Source organism: Sus scrofa, chromosome Y (assembly GCF_054392235.1).
Source record: "Sus scrofa isolate SSC_HxYL_T2T_F1_AM1 chromosome Y, Sscrofa_HxYL_maternal_Yorkshire_Landrace_v2.0, whole genome shotgun sequence".
Classification (NCBI taxonomy): Eukaryota; Metazoa; Chordata; class Mammalia; order Artiodactyla; family Suidae; genus Sus; species Sus scrofa.
This window is the reverse complement of record NC_139402.1, coordinates 7,341,211-7,364,258: the sequence shown is the minus strand read 5'-3', so window position 1 is coordinate 7,364,258 and position 23,048 is coordinate 7,341,211. Positions and strand designations below refer to the sequence as shown.

Genomic DNA, 23,048 nt, shown 5'->3' with positions numbered 1-23,048 from the left:
GATGTGGCTCAAATCCGGAGTGGCTGTGGCTGTCGTGTAGGTTGCAGACGTGGCTCCAATCCGACATTGCTGTGGCTGTGGTCTAGGCTGGCAGCTGTAGCTCAGATTCGATCCCTGGCTTGGGAATGTCCATATACTGCAGGTGCAGTCCTAAAAAGACCAAAAAGAAAAAAGAAGAACAGAAAACATTGACTAATTCTTTCAGAACAAGATAGCCTATCTGCTGGACTTTCATTTTCACTGCCTCTTCTGTGACTTGGCGAAGTCAGATAATTACTGGTCCTTGTGAAATTAACATATGGAAGAACATGGGACTCCTAAGACCACAGGGAGGTTCCAAGGGAAACCTCATCATGGAAGAGAGATTTTCTAGCCTGGATAAGCTGCTTGTCCAGTTCACGAAAGCGCTTACACACTGTCTGGACTAATCATCAGTGGCAGTGTGGAGAAGGCATTTATAAGACAGGAGAGAGTTCCATCCTCAAAATTGAACATGAACACCTATTCTGATTTTTCAAAACCCCAAGAAAAAGATGCATGGCGCACATGTGCAAGCAAGAGAGATGGGGTGGTTGACAGTGTCAAATGCCTTGAAGAAGTCAGGTGGGGGCAGCCGGGGGCGGGGGTGAGGTGGGGGAGGCAGCCGGTGGGGACCAGAACTCACGTGAGATCACTGAGGAGTTCCTTGGGCTCTGAGAGGACATGCGCTTCATGTCATCCCCAAGGAGTATTTGGAAATGGACTATTTTTCAAAATGATTTTTATTTTTTCCATTATCACTGGTTTACAGTGTTCTGTCAATTTTCTACTGGACAGCAACATGATCCCGTCACACATACATAGATACATTCTTTTTCTCACATGATCACCCTCCATCACAAGTGACTAGATATGCTTCCCAGGGCTGTACAGCAGGATCGCATGGCTTATCCATTCCAAAGGTGATACTTTGCATCTAGGAAATGGAGTATTTTAAAAGACGGCTGGCCAGCTCTTCACTAAGAAAGTGGAGGTCACTGTGAGTCAGGGTGAGTTTCTTATGAACAGGTCATGTCAGAGCACACTGGCTTCCCTGGACTAGTAAAGAGGAGAAATGCAGTCCTTTTGAAGGACAGGATCTCCAGTTGTGCAGAATTTTGATGTTTCCCGTCCTAGCTTTGAGGAATGAGTGGTGCTAAAATTAAGGTCAATTTAACGCTATTGACTTTGATGCTTAGGGGATGGAGGTCCACCTGGAGGGGAGTTTCTCTTGGTCCCTTTCCTGCTTGCTGGTTGGTCCTCTCCTGTTGACCATTTTCATCTGTGAGAGTTGGACAAGGAAAAGGATAGCCTGCTGATCACGGTTGCAGAGTAAGGGAATGAGGAGCTAATCCATGGACTAAGCAAACTGAGACCCCAAGAAACTAGGAATTGAAGAAAGGAATCAAGATCCAGGAGTTCCTGTTGTGGCTCAGCTGTCACGACCCTGGCTGCTAGCCACTAGGACTCCAGTTCAATCCCTGGTCTTGCTTAAGGATCGAGTGTTGCCGTGAGCTGTGGTGTAGGTCGCAGACGTGGCTCATATCTGGTGTTGCTGTGGCTGTGGTGTAGGCTGGCAACTGCAGCTCTGATTCAACCCCTAGCCTGGGAACTTCCATATGCAGCAAGTGCAGGCCTAAAAAGACAAAAGAAAGAAAGAGAGAGGCAAAAATATAGGAAAAGAGAGAGAGAGAGAGAGAGAGAGAGAGAGAGAGAGAGAGAGAGAGAAAGAAAAGAAAGAAGGAAGGAAGGAAGGAAGGAAAGAAAGAAAGAAAGAAAGAAAGAAAGAAAGAAAGAAAGAAAAAAGAAAGAAGGAAGGAAGGAAAGAAAGAAAGAAAGGAAGGAAGGAAGGAAGGATGGAAGGAAGAAAGAAAGGGAAAGAAAGACAGAAAGAAATATGCAGAGGAGTCTTGCTGGCTTGGATCAATGGAATGAATTTAACAAGGTGCAGGTGGATAGCTGCCAAGTCTCTTTATTGGTCAAATACACCAGCCACTCAAGTACCAACTTGGGGGGGAACAGGGTGGATCAACAGTAAAAATAGAAATAACCAGACGTTTTAATTGAGTACCAGAGCAGTATGAATCTTCAGAGTCATCAGTCTCACCAAAGGCAAAGAAACAAACAGAAGTGCACAGAAAGCCTCACATAACCTCACACCACTACACTATAAACAAACGTTGATGTTGAACATGACGGAGATGGAAGGAACATCACTTTGGACCTCATCTGGAGTGATCGCATTCGTCACAAATATAGAGAGCATGGGGACAACCTAAAACACCCTTTCGTGTTTATAGATCCACGTTCTCAATGAAGGAAGACATCGGACGACCCATGTAACTTTTGGTTTGGGTAAAAAAAATCAGTTCACGGAGTGTGCGTGGCATTAGAAACTCCTGAGCAAGTCGCATCTGCAGAGATGCGGGAGCTTTGTCCTGAGCACCTGGGTGTTCAGAGAAATACAATGATGGTGATGAGGAACCAAAAAACAGAGGGACAGATAAGTGGCAGAAGCAGAAAGGAAGGCGAGTTGCTAGAAACTAGGGAGATGGGAGGGAAACGAGCATGAAACACACAGCAGGCGAGAGAGAGGGATACACCCATCCTTGAACCTTTCTCTTTTTAAGTTCTTTTTATTAAAGTAGAGTTGATTTACAATGTTCTGTCAATTTCTACTGCACAGCAAAGTGACCCAGTATCCATTCCCTTTCTCATATTCTCTTCCATCATGTTCTATCCCAAGAGACTGGATAGAGTTCCCTGTGCTGGACAGCAGGACCTCATGGCTTGTCCATTCTCAGTGTCATAGTTTACATCTACAAATCCCAACCTCCCTGTCCATCCCACTCCCTCCGCCCTCCCCCTTGGCAACCACAACTCCATTCTCTGTCTGTGAGTCTGTTCCTCTTCTGTAGATAGGGTCATTTGTGCCTTATGTTAGATTCCACATAGAAGTGATATCATATGGTATTTCTCTTTCTCTTTATGACTTACTTCTCTTAGTATGAGAATCTCTAGTTGCATCCGTGTTGCTGCAAATGGCGTGGTGTCATTCTTTTTTATGGCTGAGTAGTATTCCGTTGTGTATATGTACCACATCTTCTTAATCCCTTCATCTCTCCATGGATAGTTAGGTTTTCAACTTTTCTGAATGAGTCATATTCCTGGGTGACTTTTCTCTATTTCTGTGTGGAGACTGCTGAGTCCAGCTAGTGATGACATTCAGGTTATAGCCACAGGCCTTGCTCACGAAGAGAAGCTTGATCACCGCATCGTGTACTTTCCTTCAGGGGCATTTAACACAACAGAAACTTTGTGAGCACTCATCTCTCCCCTTCTGCGTGCTAAGTCCACAGGGACAAGCATTTTGTTCATCTGTTTTGTCACTTATTCTTAATGCCTGGTGAACAGCTGTAAGATGCATATGCTACACTCTTTCAACATACTTGAATTAATTTTTGAACATTTTGCAGCAATTTAGTTACTTCTCTACATAATGGAAATTAATTTTTTTGGCCACACCCCACAGCATGCAGAAGTTCCAGGGTCAGGGATCAAGCCCATGGCACAGCGATAGCCAGAGGCACAGCATGGACCATGCCATTACCTGCTGGGCCACCAGGGAACTCGAACAGAGGGCAAATTTTAAAAGCAGAAAATGCCATGAAAATCATACCTTTCACGTGAGTAAAAGTACTTTGCAGCCTGCAAAGAAAGAAAATACATATCTCAGTATAATAGATGGAATAGTTATGAAAATTGAGTATTTCGTTTGTAGAGCAGAGTATCAATAAGTCTTACCAGGCTGGTAGCGTGTAAGTCACCGTCTCTCCCCATAATGCATTATGCTAGAAACCAGAAAAGCGATAAACTGGAAACCTCCACATGGAACGTTTAGAGCATGCATTTAAAAAATGTGGACGCCTAAAAGAAGGCATAATGGAAACCGAAAATATAGATAAACAGCAGTAACACCATATACTTTTAAAATGGGGATATGATAAGCAGAAGAAGATTTAAAGCCTTAGATATTCATAATAACAGAGAAGTAGGGTGGAAATTTATGCCTTGAGCATCTAGCATGAGGAGTTAGGGAAAGAACAACTGGTTAAACTTCTCTGGATCACAAACAAGAAGTTAGTAAAACTGGAAAACATCTGACAAGATGGGAGGGGGCGAGAGAAGGGAAGAGAAAGAGGTGGGCAGGGGACAAATAACTATAAACTACTTTTTTTAAAGTATAGACACTGCAAGATCAAGATAAGATAATGACAGCATTGTCAGCTTTCCACTGACAAATTGATGTCCAAAACTCTGGAAAAATGTAACGGACCCAAGAAGATATCAACACTAAAAGTTGCGTTGGGGAGGTCCTGTCGTGGCTCAGTGGTAACAAACCCAACTAGTATCCATGAGGACATGGATTCAAACGCTGGCCTCGTGCAGTGGGTTAAGGATCTGGCATTGCCCTGAGCTGCGGTATAGGTTGCAGACATGGCTCAGATCTGGTGTGGCTGTGGCTGTGGTGTAGGCTAGCAGTTACCGCTCTGATTCGACCTCTAGCCTGGCCGCTTCTATATGCCGAGGATGCAGCCGTAAACAGACCAAATAAATAAATAAATAAATAAAAATTTGAGTCAGTAGTTAAAAAAAAAAATCTTTCCACAAAGATGTGCTGATGAGTTTATATGTTAATTCTAACAATCAACAAGTAATTTCAAACCAACACAACTCTTCCAGAGAACAGAAAAATAAGAAACTCACCACATTTTTTGAGACTACCTAACTTAATAACTAAATTCCCCAAGGAGAATAAATATAGGGACAAAAATCCTAAATAAGAGGTTAAGAAAACAGCTTAGCAGTGTTTAAAGAATAATTATCATGGAAATATTAGGTTTATCCTATAAATACAAACCTAGATTAAAGAGATCAGCCCATTAATTACCAGGGAAAAGTTACATGATCATTTTACTAAATTAAGAAAACCATTTGATAAAGTCAATATCTATTTCTGACTTAAAAAAAGAAAAGATCCTTAGCCATTAGGGATAGAAAATAACTTTCCTAGGTAGGGAAATAATACCTGTCGAAAAAACCGCGTTGAAACATCGTATTTTTAAAATGTTTTCATTGAAGTATAGTTGATTGACTATGTCGTGTCCATTTCTGCTGTACAGCAAAGGGACTGTCGTCCATATAGATCCATTCCCGTTCTCATGGAATCTTCCATCCTGGTCTCTTCCAAGAGACTGGATTGAGTTCCCTGTGCTGCACAGCAGGACCCCCTGGCTGATCCATTCTCAATGTCCTCGTTTGCATGTACGAACCCCAAAGGCCCCATCCATCCCACTCCCTCCTGCTCCCCCTTGGCAACCACAAGTCCCTTCTCTGTATGAAGCATCCTATTTAATGGTGAAAAGGTGAAAAGTATTCCTTTTGAAGGTCAGGAGGAAGAAGACTTTTTATTACCATCTCCGTTTAGCTTTGTATTAGCAGTCCTAACGGCCAGCTCGATCATATAAGGAAAAAAGTAAAACGAAACATAAGAAGATGACAAAGGAGTTGTTATCTCTCAGAGCGTATTCCCTGTCTACCTTGAAAACCTCAAAGACTATTTGGATAAATGGATACACTTCATGCACTTTCATCAAGGGTGTTGGATACAACGTACATATTCACCAGCATTTGTGTAGCTCTATGCCGGCAATAATTAGAACCTAGACTTTGAGAAAACATCTTTCACAGAAGTCCCCAAAATGTCACGCATGAGTAATGAATAGAAAAAAAAAAAACCCAGTGATAAGACTCTATGAGGAAATCTTAAAATTATATTGAAAAACCATAAGGGAAACATTAACAAGGAGTTATAACAGTGTCATAGCAGCGTTAACAATGTGACTTTCACCCAGAACTCACAGGTGAGGACCAGCCCAAACAGTCAGGAGCCCACCTCTCCTTAGTCCTGGACTGTCACTCGTTGCTGGTTTTCAGCAAGGACCGAGCATGAATTCCCAAAACCGACCTCAGGTCGCGTGGGTGTCACTCATCTGGAGGTGCTCCCCTCTGGCTCTGAGAAGGGCAGGGAAGCACAGACCCACTGCTCTGTTCCGTCTTGCCGTAACATGGTTCTAAGAACGTGTGCACATGTACCCACAGACGTGCGTGCCGGATCACAGCGGTAAAACCAAACTTTTTACACCAAAGGATATCTCGCGCATGAGGGATTCAGTGCCCTCCCTTTTCATTCATATGTATTTCCCCCTTTGGATTCCACTCCTTCAATATGCCATTTGTGCCTCTGAAGCAATGCCCATGACAATACGATGCCACGGTCTTTATTTCCAAAGTGGTAACAGCTCGTTTATCACTTTGATTTTTATCTACAAGGATTTTGTGGAACACACTCACTCATGATCTCAAACTCTCTAATTAGCAATTTCACTCTGTTCCCTTCATCAATATGTCTGGGAAAGTCTGAATCATGAAGATATTTTTGTCAGTGTATCTAGGTCAGGACGGGGGAGCGTAGTGACCAAATGTGATTGAATCGCTAAAGAAAATTTAAAAAGGCACTTTCTCAAGATCCTGCATGTATCTACTCTGAAATATTTTAATCACAGTATATTGATTTGTATGGGCAAATGGCTGCTAATTGAGCTGCAAGAAGACATACTTTGGAAGATAACAGTGTTATCGAATATAACACCAACTATTGCATTATATTTTATATGTTACAACATTATGTTATAATATTTTCTAACAGTCATGATATTGGGAGTTCCCACCATGGCTCAGCAGAACCAAATCTGACTAGCATCCATGAGGACACAAATTTGATTCCTGGCCTCACTCAGTGGGTTAAGGATCCAGCATTGCCATGAGCTGCGGTGTAGGTTGCATACACGGCTCGGATCTGACATTGCTGTGTCTGTGATGTAGGCAAGCAGCTACAGCTCCAATTCGACCCTTAGCCTGGGAACCTCCATATGCTGTGGGTATGGCCCTAAAAAGACCAAAACCAAAACCAAAAACCACAACATCTAACACTGAGTGAGAAGCAACTCTCAGCCATGAATCTTGAGTCTTTATTTCTTGTCTAGAGATATTTATCCTGTGCCTGTTGCTTGATATGTGATCATGGCAGTATCTTCTTTGATCTGCTCCAGATCTCTTACAAGCAGTCCTATTTGATAGTTGTTTTAAGGTATAAGCCTGCACATCTAAAGTTCAGAGGTTATGAGCTTAGCCAAGGGCTTGGGAATGGACTGAATGCAGGCCATGTTATCAAGAGACAGGAAACCCAGGTTGTAGAATGTAGTTCACATTTTTGGCCATACTGAAAGTCTTACCTTTTTTATTTTTGTCTTTTTGCCTTTTCTTGAGCTGCTCCCGTGGCATATGGAGGTTCCCAGGCTGGGGGTCTAATCGGAGCTGTAGCCACCGGCTGATGCCAGAGCCATAGCAACATGGGATCCGAGCTGCGTCTGTGACCCACACAACAGCTCACAGCAACGCCGGATCCTTAACCCACTGAGCAAGGCCAGGAATCGAACCCGCAACCTCATGGTTCCTAGTTGGATTCATTAACCACTGTGCCATGACAGAAACTCCAAAAGTCTTACCTTTTTGCTGTTGGTGGTTTCATAATACTGTCATGACTGGCCATCTGTGAAGTATAATCTGTAAAAATAACCCTTGGCTAAGATGGCCCAGAATTGATTCTTGAAAGTTTTTTTTTTTCCCATTTTGGTTTTGGCTTCTTTGCTGTTGTTTTTAGTCTGGCAGAATTACTGGCATTTGGTCTTTTCTTACATAATCTGCCTTTGAGTAGGCATCATCACCAACAATTGACCTAAATTGAGCCTGTTCCTGCTGCTTTCTCATTCCTTAGTGGTGAATTCAATCTGGTCAGTGATACGAATTTATTAAAAACAAATTAAAACTGAAATTAAACTTCAGGCTACTTTATCCCAATGATTTTAATCACACAGAGCAAAACAGATACACTTTTTTTTTTTTCTTTTGCTTTTTAGGGCCACATGTTTGGCATGTGGCAATTCCCAGGCTAGGGGTCTAATTGGAGCTACAGCAGCTGGCCTATGTCACAGACACAACAACGCAGGATCAGCGCCTACACCACAGCTCATGGCAACACTGGATCCTTAACCCACGGAGTGCGGCCAGGGATCGAACCCACATCCTCATGGATCATAGTCGGGTTCATTACCCCTGAGCCCCAGTGAGAACTCCTGAGGTTTCCATGGTTGATTCTAGTTTGTTTCCCCCTTTTTTTTTTTTAGGAAGAACTTGACTCAGTGTTACCCACTGAAGATGGAATTCAGCTTGAAGAGCCTCCTGGGCTTCATCAGAGAGATCATTGAAAAACCAGAGGGCTTCTAGGCGGTAGCATTTCCTGATATATGCAGTGCACCCTGCAGAACTGGACTTGAAAGGCAAAGAAGGCAGACAGGTGTCTCTGTCACTGGAATGTTCTTGAACCCACATCCATGGGAGTTTTCCCTAATGCTGTCCATGCTTTGAAGTAGTGTTTAATTGCCCCCTACTCTGTGAGGAGGCATCGGGGAAGTACCGTTTCATGGTAGCCTGGGACCCAGCTGCACGCTCCAGGGTCCAGGCCAGTCCAGGAGGTCCCCAGGCCTTGGAACCCTGGAGTTTCCCAGAACTTCTTGGCTGTCTTCCTGCTGAATCCACAGTCCCCTTCTTGCAGAACGACAGAGCACAGGTTCAGATTCTCCGTAGGGACCCTGTGCCTTTCCCACTGGGCTGACTCGCTTCGCCATGGTGGAGCTTTATAAGACCTGGCAAGATAAGGGCTCCCGCAGTCTAGCCTCAGCTGGCAGAGAGCCTCCCAGCTCTTGGTTCTGCAAGTTACTGACCTGGGAGCCCCATCACGGGGACTCCAAGCAGATGTCCTAGCTTGGGTGCTGCTGAGAGCTTGTAAACAGGTGTACCTGCCTTGCTGGAATGACCCAGGCATTTGAAGTCACCGACTCAGACCACAACGGAAGAGAAGAATAATTTATCTCACGAGCGCAGTAAATGCAGTCCGATGTCTTGAACGTAAGCCATCGATCATTCTTTAAAGTAGAGGAGATGTGTGTCAGCAGAGAAACGGTCTCTCTTATGAGGCACAAATTCCACGAATGTGTGTACTATTGATTCTCCGTCAAAGACGCCACGTTCCTATCTGCGGGACGTCGATGTGTCCAGCCAAGCCCTCGCCTCTGAGATAATTGCACGTGACACTTGGGCATCTACATCCTGAAGCCTTGGCGCCCAAGTTTCTACTCCCCCTAAGGTGAGGAGGGCAGCCTGCAGCCCCCACAATGAGACCCGCTTCTTTCTGCCCGTTCATGGAGTGACTCGGAGGCCAGAGAGCTGATTTGCCGAAGGACCACTTGGTAGAGAGGTAAGAACCATCCCCGCCCCCCCACCTCTGCTGTTTGTTTAAATGTAAGTTTAACTGCGGCCAGTACAGAAAAGCATCTGGGAAGATTTCTTTCGCACAGCACATTTCTGTTGCCTAGGATATGCATCCTTCAGGTCTGTGTGAGGAGTGATCCGAATTCACAAGCAGGAATGCCCTGTTTTGCATGGGTCCACACTGGGGAATGTTTGAAATGCCTCTTGAGTTGCTAACGATTTGGTTTGTATTCCACACTGACACAATCGGAGGGGAGAGTTTCCACCTTGATTTGTGGGCTCCTAGAAGGGTCAGTACACGACAAGCTTTGATTCTCATGCCAGAAGTACCAGGAGGGGTTGAAATGTCCAGATAAGCAGTAGCAGCACCACCCCGTGCTGCCGTGTTGTTCTTGGAGTGGAACCTGCGTTCAGATTTCTCTGAGGAAGTAGCTGAGACACAGCATGTCCAGAATTGTACTGGAAGCTGCTGTCTCAAGCTCCAAACGCTCTGGCCATGGGGGTCTTTGTAAACACACCACTGAGTGGCCCAGTGAACTTGGTCCACCATCTTGGTGCTGTGACCTTGACCCTAGGGCTCCAAAGTGGGAGCTGAGTCTGGAAGTGTCTGTGACATCCATGGACCCCACCCATCATGCAAATCTTTCTCTCTTGTCCTCCAGTGTAACTTTATGGATGAGCAGCTTGGCTTGATAAGTTAGCACATTGCAATTAGACCCTGAAATTCTGAGTTTGGAGCCACTGGGAGAGCAATGGGTGTTCCCTTCTTTGAAAAGATGAATAGGGAGTTCCCTGGTGGCTCAGTGGGCTAAGGATCTGGCATTGCCACTACAGCAGCATGGGTTCCATCCCTGACGTGAGAACTTCCTCATGCCCTGAGCAAAGAGAAAAGAAAAAAGAAAGAGAAAAGATGCGAGTTCCCACTGTGGCTCAGCAGTAATGAACTCGACTAGTCTCCATGGAGATACAGGTTTGATCCCTGGCCTTGCTCAGTGGCTTAAGGATGCGGTATTGCCGTGAGCGGTGGTGTAGTTCACAGATACGGCTCAGAGCTGCAGACGTGGCTCAGATCCTGCATTGCTGTGGCTGTGGTGTAGGCTGGCAGATGTAGCTCCAGTTCTACCCCTGGCCTGGGAAGTTCCATATGCCTCAGGTGCGGCCCTAAGAAAAAGAAAAGATGGATAGTTATTCTCAGGGGAAGCTTCATTTTAGAATAATGAATACAAAGAGGCCTAGCACATAGAAGCAGCGCAGTCCATCCTGGACACTGTTCCCCCCCCGCCTTGGTATGTCCTTTGCTCTCTGAGTTGTGCCCAAACCCTGGCCAGTCCATCTACCATTCACGGCCCACTCCCCTACCCATAGGGAGCCCCCAAATTAACTTTTTTTTTCAGCCAAGAAAGAAATGTTTATTTGAAGAGGCCCTATGCAGGTCCCTTCTTGCATCCTGCTGTTTAAACAACACAAAGTAAGTATTGTATCAGCTTTTAGCTTTAAATAACAGCATCCCTTCCAACACCTGGTTTTTACAAAACGGCTAGATGGCTGATGAGTGGTGACTCATGGCTGAGCTAATTCAAAATCTGTTGTCTAGCACTTCGGGTATTTAGTAGAAGGCTTATCAAACGTTCTGTTCTTCCTCCATTCAGATTTGCTTAACCAGGTGAAGTAGTCTGTGCTTGGAAAGTATGGTTACACCGTCAGCGGGACCAGAGGCCGTAGACTGAGTCCCTCAGTTGTAATTAGGGTTCGACAGGCTAGTTAGCTTCTGCCAAGGAGCCTCTTCCAGAGAGCAGGCGAGATGGGCCTTTATTCCTAGAACGGGGATCCCATGGGGATGTGCCTTCGGACACCTCTGGTCGCTCACTAGGATAGAGTCGGCCTTGACACAGCCGCCAGGAGACACTGACCCCCATGGCGTTGGGGGAGGCCTCCCTGCCTCCTAGGACAGTGAGAGGCAGTGCCTGTGCCCACTTCAGGAGCAGGTGCCTTCAGGGCATTTATGGGAGCAACAGGGCTTGCAGTCTGGTCTCTCAGCCCTGTGTGGTTTGGAGGCTTCCTCACCCTCTGTGCTCACGGGGACTCCCCGGCCTCCTTTCATAGATGCTCTAGGGCCCAGGCCATATGGGTTTAAACCCCGCTGTAGGTTTAGGAAGGGCAGTCCCTGCAAAGGACAGTGTTCGTGGGAGCAGCTGGTCTCCCTCAGTCCTGGATGTGAGTCAGCAGCGTTGGCCAGCCCTGGGAGACATGGGTGAGGGCTTCTGATGATGAAACATTGTCTGTGGCACATCATCATGGAGGAGAGGAAGTATGGTCCCTCTCCTGACCCCTAAGTGTGGTCACGTTACCCCAGCACCTTAGACATGAAACCAGCCAGCCCTGGCCTTCAGGGTGATGGATGAAACCCAACCTCCCTCCACAGCAGATGGGCTGGCTCCCCAGTGGTCTGAGGACCCCAGACTCTAAGCTGTGGTTGGATTCTGACTCACACCTGCCTCCCCAGATGAGAGCCATGTCGCCAGTCTAGAGCTCCTTGGTCCACGTCCTCCCCAAATGTCAGAGCCGTGTCACCACTCCAGAGCTCCGTGGTCCACTGTCGCCCCAGATGACAGACCCGTGTCACTAGTCCGGAGCTCTGTGGTCTCCTGCCTCCCCAGATAATAGAGGCATGTCACCAGTCTAGAGCTCCTCGGTCTGTGTCCTCCCCAGATGACAGACCTATGTCACCAGTCCAGAACTCCATGGTCCAGACAAGGGGGAGGTGCACTGCCTTCCCATGTGGAGGGGTCTTCAAGATTAAATTTTCCTTCACGCTTTGCCGCCAGCCAGACCACACCCAGGCACATGAAGCTTGTGCTTCCAACATCAGTCACCTCTCTCTCTTTCTTTCTGTTCTTTTCCTTGAAAACAAACAAACAAACAGATTTCAGGCTGGATTCTTGAACCAAGGCTTACCTTCTCATTTTGGAGATAAGGAGGTCCTAGCTTCTCGTGGGGGATAGACTTCTAAGGCAGCCCCCATGGCCCCCTGCCTCCGTGTAGCCATGACCTTGAGAATCTGAAGGTGGGCTGGACAGAACTAGGCCCAAAGGGTGGATGTCCTGTCTGTGACAAGCTTTTAAAAGGCCCTGACTTCTGTCTTGCTAGCGGACTCTCCACTGCCCTCTGAGCGTGCATACCTGGACAAAGTAGGCTGCCACGGTGGGGAGGCCCACCCAGGGAGAAGCTGAGGGCAGCCTCAGGCCCAAAGACAGTGAGTAAAGGAGGCCCAGGCCCACAGAAACTGTGAGATAATGAATGTACATTGTTTTAAGCTGTTACGGTTGGGGACAGTTTGTTACACAGCAGTAGGTAACTCATACACTGTGTCACCTGCTAGATGGGTAACCCAGGGGCACTGGCTTTCTCTCCCCAGGTCTTGGTTTTCTCATCCTGAACACTGAGATAATGATGGCTATCTCGTAAATGGTGGATGGTTCCTTCTAGAAAGTCTGGAATCTCCCTGGTACCCGAGGCTATAGCGCTCTCAGTTATATAGTGAGGGTTCTGTCATCGGCCTTTCTCAGGGGATTCAAGAGAAGAGCCTCTGCCTGAGAGCTTTCACGTCACTGGTCAGGACCCTAAAGCTTTTCCTTTCCTCCACGGTAAAGCATCCCAGACTTGAGAGGCCCCTTATTGGAGCTCAGAGTCTGTTCACCCACACATGTCAGAACACATTCAGAATTACAGTTGACCTGGGTCAAGGTAGAATCCCCCAGGCTGGGGCATGCAGCTGGCTTCCGTCAGCGTAAGCCCCCTGGGAAGCAAAGTGCTGCTAGCCTGCACTTGGCCTGGGGGATGGTTCTCAGCCCTGACTGCACGTTATCACAACCTGGGCAGTCTTTTCTGAACTGTCTGGCCCCAAGGCTGCTCGCCAGCCTGGGGACAACAGCATCTCTGGGGCAGGACCCTGGCGGAAATATTTGCAAAGCTCCCTGGGAGGCTCCAACGTGTCGCTGAGCCCGAGACCCCTGGATCAGGACATCCTGAGACATCCTGGACAGCTGAGCCCATATGGTCATCACACCTGCATCTCCTGAGCCCTGCTCCCCACTGGCCTGGCTCCTGACCTGGCCTCGTTCTGCGTTCCTGCTTCTGAGGCATTTTTTTTTTATGTTACCCTGAGTTCCTGCCCTTTCTCAGCATCTTCACCCCATGTTCCTCCCATTGTCTGGCTCTTCCCTGAGGCTGCCACTACCCCATGGATCTCGCCAGTGCACGGCCAATTATCTCTGCCCTGAGCACCTTGGGGTACCGTCACTCACTGAGTTCTGGGGGTCCTCACTCAGGACCTTCTCCGTCATCCCACTCTGGCCACATCCTCGGCCCTGCGTTCCACGGGAGCCTTGTGCAGTGCCGAGACCCTCCTGAAATCCAAGTGCAGAGACACCTTGCACTCCTTGCAGTATTCCCGGCAGAGAGTCCTGCTCTTGGCACAGCTCTCCCCCTGGCGTTTTTGCCCTCTTATGTCACACTGTCTTGTTGGTCTTCTTAATCCTCCAGCTGTCCCTCATCTGTGTCCTTGGGACTCTTAGCCTTGTGTCCAGCACCGAAGGTTGTTGTCCTCATTTTCAGCCGTCTTCCCAGGCAGCTTGTCCAATCCAGCCTTCCCAGACAGCAGTAAATGGTTCTCATCCTGTACGTCCCCAGAGCACCTTGTGCTGTGGGGAGACCCACCACAGAGCATTCACAGGGTCGGTTTACTCGTCATTCTCTCCACCCAAATCAGTCAAGTTCCCTAGAGAAACAGAACCAAGGGGACAGTTGTGGATGTTGATATATGGACCAAGGTGTTTACATCTATCTGTCTATAGATACATCTGTCTAACCATAGAGAGAGAGAGAGAGGCAGATTTCTCTGGATGGATGGATGGATAGATGGTAGAATATATATGGTGGATGGATGGATGGATAGATAGGTAGATAGATAGACAGATCGATCGATGGTAGAATATATGTGATGAATGGATAGATAGATAGATAGATAGATAGATAGGTAGATAGATAGATAGAAAGAACATATATAATGAATGGATGGATGGGTAGGTAGATTGATCAGTGGTAGAATATATATGATGGATGGAAGGATGAATACACAGGTAGATAGAGAGATCAATAATACAATACATATGATGGATGGATGGATGGATGGATAGGTAGGTAGGTAGGTAGCTAGATCAATAATAGAATATATACGATGGATGGATGGATAGAGAGGTAGATTAATAGAATATATATGATGGATGGATGGATGGATAGAGATAGATTAATAGTAGAATACATATGATGGATGCGTGGATGGATAGGTAGGTAGATAGATAGACAGATCCAGTAGATCTTTATCTATACAAGAGATAATTGTAATTCTCTCTCTCTCTCCCTACCTACCTACCTATCCATCTATTTGTATGGATCCATCTTTGTCTCTATAGATAGGTATAGGTATATTTATAGATGAATAGTAGAGATTAGGACAACTTTATAGCTATAACTTTAGATAAGTATAAATTTATCTATCAAGAGACTGATTTTAAGGAATTGGCTCATGTGATTGTGGGAGCTGACGGATTCCAAGTCTGCCGGGCCAACCAGAAGGCTGGAAATTCCGGCAGAGATTCTACAGCTGCAGCCTTGAGAGGGGATTGCTTCTTCTTTGGGAAACATTTATCTTTGCTTTTAAGCCCCTCACCTGATTAGATAAGACCCACCACCATCCCCTGCCCAAGCACATTATGGAGAGCAATGTGTTTTACTCAAAGTCTGCTGGTTTACATGTAATCACATTGGAAAAAACCACCTGTAAGACTGGTGTTTTAACCACATATCTGGGCCCCATAACCTAGTCCGTCGATTTAAAAAATTCATGCTGACCTCACACCACCCATCTTGAGTACCAAGCACTGTACCTAGCACCACATGTGTAAATACTTGAGTAAGGCAGTAAGAGTGGCAGTGGTCCGTACAGTGTATTGGGTTTTTAACCATGTACAAGGCTCTGTTCTCTGGCCTTTGCCTGCAGTATTATATTCAGTGCTCACAGCTGCCTTTGAAGCAGGTGACCAAACTCAAAACGTTTGATTTATAAGTCAAGCGGCTATCATCATTGAGGGGCGGGGGCTGGGCTTGGCCTCCACATTTCTTGGGTTCTTGCCTCGACACTGTCAGTCTAGCACCTTCTACTCTTTCCGTTATTGATGTTGTGGCATAGGTTCTCATCGTGTGCTCAGATGTGAGAGAATTGTGTCTTTTCTACGTCTCTTAAATTGTTCTCTCAATGAGTATTTATGAGCAACCTCGATCCTCTCAAGTGTGTCAAGAAAAATTCCAAGGGTTGCTTTAAGCCTCTTATAACACAGAGCCTCCTTCTGCCGCCCCCCTGAGCTGCCTCTTATTTTAAAACAATACTTGGAAGGAAATAAATCGATAGCTCTCATGGCAGAGCCCTTACGAGGGCTTTTGAGGATCATTACCGTAATATTATGCGTCAGGAAGCAATTTTCCAAATGACACTTCAGTGACCCCAAAGAGCCTTAAATCAAAGAAGAGAGTCTTGGGTTGTGACTAGCACAAAACACACGCATCAACTTCTGTTTTCTTAAATCGTCCGGCAGATATCCCACAGAGAACGAACTTCTGTCGGCTTTGATTCTTTGGACTATGGTCTGGGTCCAAGCAGCTGTCATGGTTTTCTTGGTCCAGGCACTGAAATGGGATGGTATTAAGAGATGAGGAGGAAAAAAAAGAAAAGAAAAAAAAAAAAAAGAGCCAAACTCGTGTGGCAGGTGAGAATTCTTGATGGCGATATGAGTAAAAGCAGATGAGAAATGTCTTGGGAGACAGGACTGTATCTTACGCAACATCGTATATCTGGCTGCTCAGACTGTACCCACCGAGCACGCGCCCCCCAACTCATGGCTTGAACGGAGGTCTTGAACATGCCCAAAGGGAGGGGTCAGGTCTTTGAATCACGAGCTGACTTTCCTCTGGATGCGGTAGCTCGGGTCTCCCCCACGGCCCAGAGCCGGTGCCTTTCTCTTGCAGGTTCCCACCCCGTCTCTAGAAAAATGACATGTATGCTAATACCGTGTCCATCGAAAGAGCTTGCGACTAAGAGGATTATGGTCATTTGAAACGAACAGCCCGCTGTTGGCATGATGCAAAAGAGTTTGTCTAAAGCACCTGGCTAGTTAATGAAGCTCCCCGTGGCCTGTAATAAAGACGTTGGTCCACGACCTAGAGCACAGCTCTTGACAAAGGACCAGGGTAGGCAGCCCAGTGCAAGCCCTGCAGCTTGGCCTGCTTGGAACAATTTGTGACTTGGGGGAGGAAACGGAGGCAGGTGAAGGACCTACAGAGCATCACCAAATGTTCAGTTCCTCCCTCATGCATACAGTCAGTTTGCAGGGGACTGCAGTGAGGGCTCTGGGTCCTCTTTCTTTCTTTCTTTCTTTCTTTCTTTCTTTCTTTCTTTCTTTCTTTCTTTCTTTCTTCCTTTCTTTCTTCCTTTCTTTCTTTCTTTCCTCCCTCCCTTCTTCCTTCCTTCCTTCCTTCCTTCCTTCCTTCTTTCTTTCTTCTTTGAGGTTAAAATACCTTTATTTATTTATTATTTTTATCATAGTTGATTTACAATGTTCTGTCAATTTCTGCTGTGTAGCAGAGTGACTCAGTCATATATGTGTGTATATGTATGCATCCTTTGTCTCACATTCTCTCCATCATGTTCCATCACAAGTGATTAGAGAGAGTTCCCTGTGCTGTACAGCAGGACCTCATTGCTTCTAGCGCACAGAGTAACAGGCATGTAAGGATTCAAACCAACAACCCAAGTGACTTCCTGGGGGAACACTCCTGGGTACCACACGAGGGGCTGGTGGCCCATCCTCCTTGCCTCTCTGTAGTGGAAAAATCTCTTCTCACCTCCACGGAGGAACTGCCCTGCCGAAAGAGGCCACCTCATCTCCCCTTCCAACGGTCCACATGACGTAAACAGATTCCCACACATCTCTCCGCAGCGGCCAGAGTACCATTGGCTACAAATGCTTTTTTGAGAAACACTGAGAACTTCCAGAAAAATGCCAAATAAAAATGAACTCAGCCAAAAGGAGGAGTTCTGGGCACAGAGATGCTGGTGAAGGAGAAGAAAGGACCCAGAGAAGAATGGAGCGCAGGTGGGCCATGGTACCCGCTCATCCCTGCTCCGTGGGGGTGTGAGAATGACGGGGTGTGCTCTGCGATCTTCGTGTTCACAGACCTCAGAAGCCCCTAGTGCCCCTTGCAGATGGTTGTCCCCAGCCCAGCGGAAAGCACCCGTGCCTTCTTCCAAAGCTCCATGTTTTAAAGAACTGCTGCACAGACTCTTTCGTTTTGGGACTCTGCTTACTGGGGTCATTCGGCTTGTTTTTTTTTTTTTTTTTTTTTTTTGTCTTTTTTGCTATTTCTTGGGCCACTTCCGCGGCATATGGAGGTTCCCAGGCTAGGGGTCGAATCGGAGCTGTAGTCTCCGGCCTATGCCAGAGCCACAGCAACACGAGATCTGAGCCGAGTCTGCAACCTACACCACAGCTCACGGCAACACCGGATCGTTAACCCACTGAGCAAGTGCAGGGACCAAACCCGCAACCTCATGGTTCCTAGTCGGATTCGTTAACCACTGCGCCACGATGGGAACTCCCATTCGGCTTGTTAAAAAAACCAGAGAGGATGAAGCAGGATGAAGCAAGGTGGTATACTGACACATCGATGCCATCACGACTGAGAACAAGGAGGCCGGGTACCAACTTCAGTTGACCTTTGGGACGCTCCCCTTGTGAATTTAATCCTAAAAGTCCCGTGGAGGTGAAGGATGTCAAAACAAAACAAAAACACAAAAAGAGAGATGAAACAAGGAAACACATGCAGACTTAGCAAGGAGAGACTTTGATGCAAAAAGGGCCAGGGACCGAGCCACAGCCACTATAGGAGCAACGCCAAGTATCTCCATGCTGTAGAATAGAAAAAAAAAATTTTATTGGGGAAACAACTATTAAAAAAATAAAAAAATTTAAAAAAGGGGGCAGGGGTGAATAAGGGCTGTTGCCTTGGGAGAGCATTCTGTCTATAAGGTCAGCAACCAACAGTTAGCAAAAGGGGGCTCTCTCTCTTTGTGTTTTTATAGGGAGGAGCAAACCTGGCTCTCCTGAGGTGTATTCTAGAGAGAATGAGGCAGGGGAACTGGGGCCAAAGGGCAGCACCATCCCGCACCGCCCAGAGGGTATCTCCCGCTAAGAGCGTCCTCGAGAGCAGCCTTTCCTCTGTGACGGCTGCCGGCTCTGGGCCAGGATGCGCCAAAGTCCAGGGACCTGGAGAGGAAGGACAGAAGCCCAACCAAAGTTTGGTGAACAAGCATTTAGTTCCATTTGGTCAGCAGGGACAAACCATTCCGTATGTCATTTATGAGACCGAAGCTGGGAACCCGAAGGGGCTGTGTCTGGCCTTGCTGTAGGTGAACCAGGGGCTCTCGGTGGGTCTGATGGAACGAACTCACCAGGGGAAGGGTCTTTGCCATCCACAGTTTTCCAGAACACGAAGCGGGGGTGCTGATTCCATAACCTTCCCTGTTTTCCAGGATTGCAAGATTTAGGTCAAGTTCAACATTGACTTGGGTACAGGGAGGCAATGAAATGTCCACCAGCAGAGGAATGGAGAGGGAAGATGTGCCTGCGGGGCTCCTGAAGCACATCTTCTTAATCCCTTCCCCCGTCGATGGACATTTAGGTTGTTTCCATGTCTTGGCTATTTTGAATAGTGCTGCTATGAACATAGGGGTGCATGGATCTTTTTGAGTCACAGTTTTGTCAGGATATATGACCAGCAGTGGGACTGCTGGATCCTATGGTAGTTCTACATTTAGTTTTCATTCTCTGCAGAGAAGCCCCCCTTCAGGGGGCACTCCCCCACCCCCAGTCCCTGATGCATAACCACCCTTCTTCCTGTCTGTCTGGTGTTGCCTGTTCTGGGCATTTCCTATAAGTGGAATGACAATATGTAACTTTAGTGTCTGACTGCAAATGCAGCATCATGTTTCTGAGGTTCCTTCATCCATGTTGTAGCTGGTACCAGAATGTCATTCCTCTTTGTGGCCAAATCATGTCCCATTGCACGGAGGGGGCACTTGGTGTTTATTCATTCATCAGTTGATGGACATTGGTTTGTTGCTGAGTTGTGGCTGCTATGAACAGCCTTTTGGGTCTTGTCAACCTTCAACTGATTAGACGAGGCCCACCCACATTGGAGAAGGCCATCGGCTTGACCCAGTCTGCCTATTTCAACGTTCGTCTCATCAAAAACATCCTCATGGAAACACTCAGAATAACAGTTGACCAAAAAATATGGCAAAGGATGGGACGTCACTTTTAGGATTAGGATGTAACACTGGACTCCATCTTGGAGCAGCGTCTCTCTGGGACAAAAGTAACGGTGCTGGAGTCATGACAAGTTTCCATATGGCAGGGAACTCAGGCTCACTCTTGCCAGTGGCCCATGAGGAGCTAAGTTCTGCCAACAGCATGTGAGTGAGGTTGGAGGTGGTCCTTCCTCTTCAGACCCTTCAGAGGAGACCCCAGCCTTGCCTTCCACTTGGATTGCAGCCTCATGAGAAATCCTGAAGCAGAAGCCCTGGCCATCCCATGACCAGAATCCTGTCCCAGAGAAACTGTAAGATAATAAATAGGTGTTATGTTAAGCTGCTAAAGGTCAGGCATCATTTGTTATGCTACAGTAGATAACTAATGCATGGAGTTTGAACATTACCTAAAGGGAACAGAAAGCAATTTCTGTAAACAAAAAATACATGAAAGAATTTTTTTTTTTTTTTAAGGGCCACACTAGAAGCATGTGGAGGCATGTGGAGGCTAAGGGTCAAATCAAAGCTGCAGCTGCTGGCCTACAACACAGCCACAGCAATGTTAGATCCGAACACTGCCTGTGACCTACACCACAGCTCACGGCAATGCCGGATCCTCAACCCACTGAGCGAGGCCAGGGATTGAACCTGCAACCTCATGGTTCCTGGTCAGATTCGTTTCTGCTGCACCATGATGGGAACTCTGAGAAAATTTTATCTAATAGAATTCTCTGTAGGGAGATTCCTGCAAACTATGAACAACTTGGGGTTGGAGATGAGACCCTACCATCTGTATTGGTCAGGGCTTTCCAGGAGAATAGAACCAATAGGATAGATAGGTAGGTAGGTACAGATAGAGGGATAGATATAGACTAGATAGATAGATAGATAGATAGATAGATAGTAGATGGATGAGATAGATTAGATGGAAAGATAATAGATGAGATAGATTAGATGGATGGATGGGTACATAGATAGATAGATAAATATCAATCAGAGGACATGTGTTATAGGAATTTTCTCACATGGTTGTGGTAGCTGAGAAGTCCCATTGTGTCCTGTCTACAAGCTGGAGAACCAGGAAGCCTAGTGCAAATCAGGTCTGAGAATCAGGGAAGCCGGTTGTTTAACTCTCACTATGAGGGGGCTGCTGGTGTCAATCTCAGAGTCGAAAGGCCTGAGAATCAGGAGCTTTGATATGTGAGGGCAGGAGAAGATGGACACACCAGCTTAAGAAGAGGAAGGGGAGTTCCTGTTGTGGCTCAGTGGGTTAAGAACTTGACTAGTATCCATGGGGATGTGGGTTTGATCCCTGGCCTTGCCCAGTGTTGCTACAAGTCGTGGTGTAGTTTGCAGATGCAGCTCAAATCCCATGTTGCTGTGGCTGCAGCATACACTGGCAGCTGCAGCTCAGCTGCCAATTTGACCCCTAGCCCGGAAACTTCCATATGCAACAGGTGCAGCCCCCCCCCCCCCAAAAAAAAGAGAGAGAGAGAGAAAGGGAATTCGCCATTCATCTGCCTTTTTTGTTCTATCTAAGCCCACATGATTCAGATGATGCCTACCCACAGTGGTGATGGTAGATCTTCTTTACCCAGTCTTATCACTCAAATGCTCATCTCCATCAGAACAACCTCACAGACACACCCAGAAGTAATGTTTTACCACCTATCTGGGGATCCCATAACCCAGTCAAGTGGATACATAAAATTAACTGTGATACCAATGTACAAGAGAAATATTACATGGTTGCTAAATAGCCACACGAAGGAAAGCAGCACCCTTTGGTTTTATGGAGCATGGAGTTTGGTGGTGCGTATGTGTTTAATGGCTCTGCTTCATTGGGAAGATGCAGATCATTAAAGGAAGGAGAACAGGAGAAGGACAACTTTAAAAGGCACACAGGGAAATAAAGATCTGGAGGATTAGAAGCTGTGAAATATGTGAACTCTAAGCCCCTCTCCATCCCTTAGGATGGCTTTAATAAAGCCTGAGAAATTCGCCTGTTTTGTGTGAGTGGATTTCTCGTAGAAATTGATGAGAGGGACATGCCTTGTGTGCTGTTTATGTTGGGTGAGTCTGGTACAGGGACCTCTTTCCTCTTGGTTGTGGATAGGCACCTAAACCTAAAAATGAATGGCCTTTGTTTTACACATTCCTGTGTCTCATGGAGTCGTGGGTTGGCTTAATGCTTCCCTTTTTGACTTCCGTGCCATGATAAAGTGCCAGGACATGCCCATGTGATGTGCGCCTCCATTACAGATGCCAACTGGCTCATCCTAACTACGGCCTCAAATCCTTTTTTGGTCTTTTTTTGCCATTTCTTGGGCCACTCCCGCGGCATATGGAGTTTCCCAGGCTAGGGCTCCAATTGGAGCTGTAGCTGCCAGCCTACCCAGAGCCACAACAACGTGGGATCCGAGCCACGTCTGTGACCTACACCACAGGTCATGGCAATGCCAGATTGTTAACCCACTGAACAAGGGCAGGGATCAAACCTGCAATCTCATGGTTCCTAGTCGGATTCGTTAACCACTGCGCCACGACGGGAACTCCCTCAAATCCTATTTTTGTCCTGCGTCCTTGGAGGGCATGGTACCAGCTTCTTATTTCAGTTTCCATGTAAGCAGACATTGTCCTCAGCTTCCAGACCTGCTAGCTTCCCACATCCTGGAACATCTATTTCTCTACTGTGTTACCCATTTTGAGCACATTTCGTTCCGTTGCAAGTAACCAATCTACATTCTGGGGTAAGAAGATGGGTACATGCAGAAACAGCGCCTGAGTTCCGTGTATGCGATGCAAACTATGGGAAATTCTCATAGGCAAGAAAATACTACTTTTTTCTCTTGCACTCGTGGAAAAACCTTCCTATGCAGGCATGTTTTGGGACCAGCAGCACTGGTTCAGCTGGAAGCTGGTAGAAAACTGGGTCTCTGGTCCCACTCCAGACCTGCAGGATCTGTCACTTTAATAAGACTCCCGGTGGATTTGTGGGCACATACAAGTGTGACAAGCTTTGCCCCCAAGTACGAAAGATAGCACGTCAGCTGCCCCCTCCCATGAAATGAGAAGGGAACCACGGAGACGCAGGCTGGCCTTTGGGACTCTGATCCTGTGGTCGGAAGAGCAGCTTCTCAGCCTCCCCGGCTGCATCATG

The 23,048-nt window shown here is 46.7% G+C and overlaps 1 protein-coding gene across 49 annotated transcripts in view; it reads left to right on the top strand.

The window, feature by feature from the left end:
• Positions 1–23,048, top strand: part of LOC106506881 (pseudouridine-5'-phosphatase-like) — a 744,469-nt gene that overhangs the window by 135,471 nt on the left and 585,950 nt on the right. For all 49 annotated transcript variants that reach the window (XR_014836065.1, XR_014836045.1, XR_014836067.1 and 46 more), the window contains exon 4: positions 8,325–9,454. The gene's annotated coding sequence lies outside the window, so the exon portion shown is untranslated. The remainder of the gene's footprint in view (positions 1–8,324; positions 9,455–23,048) is intronic.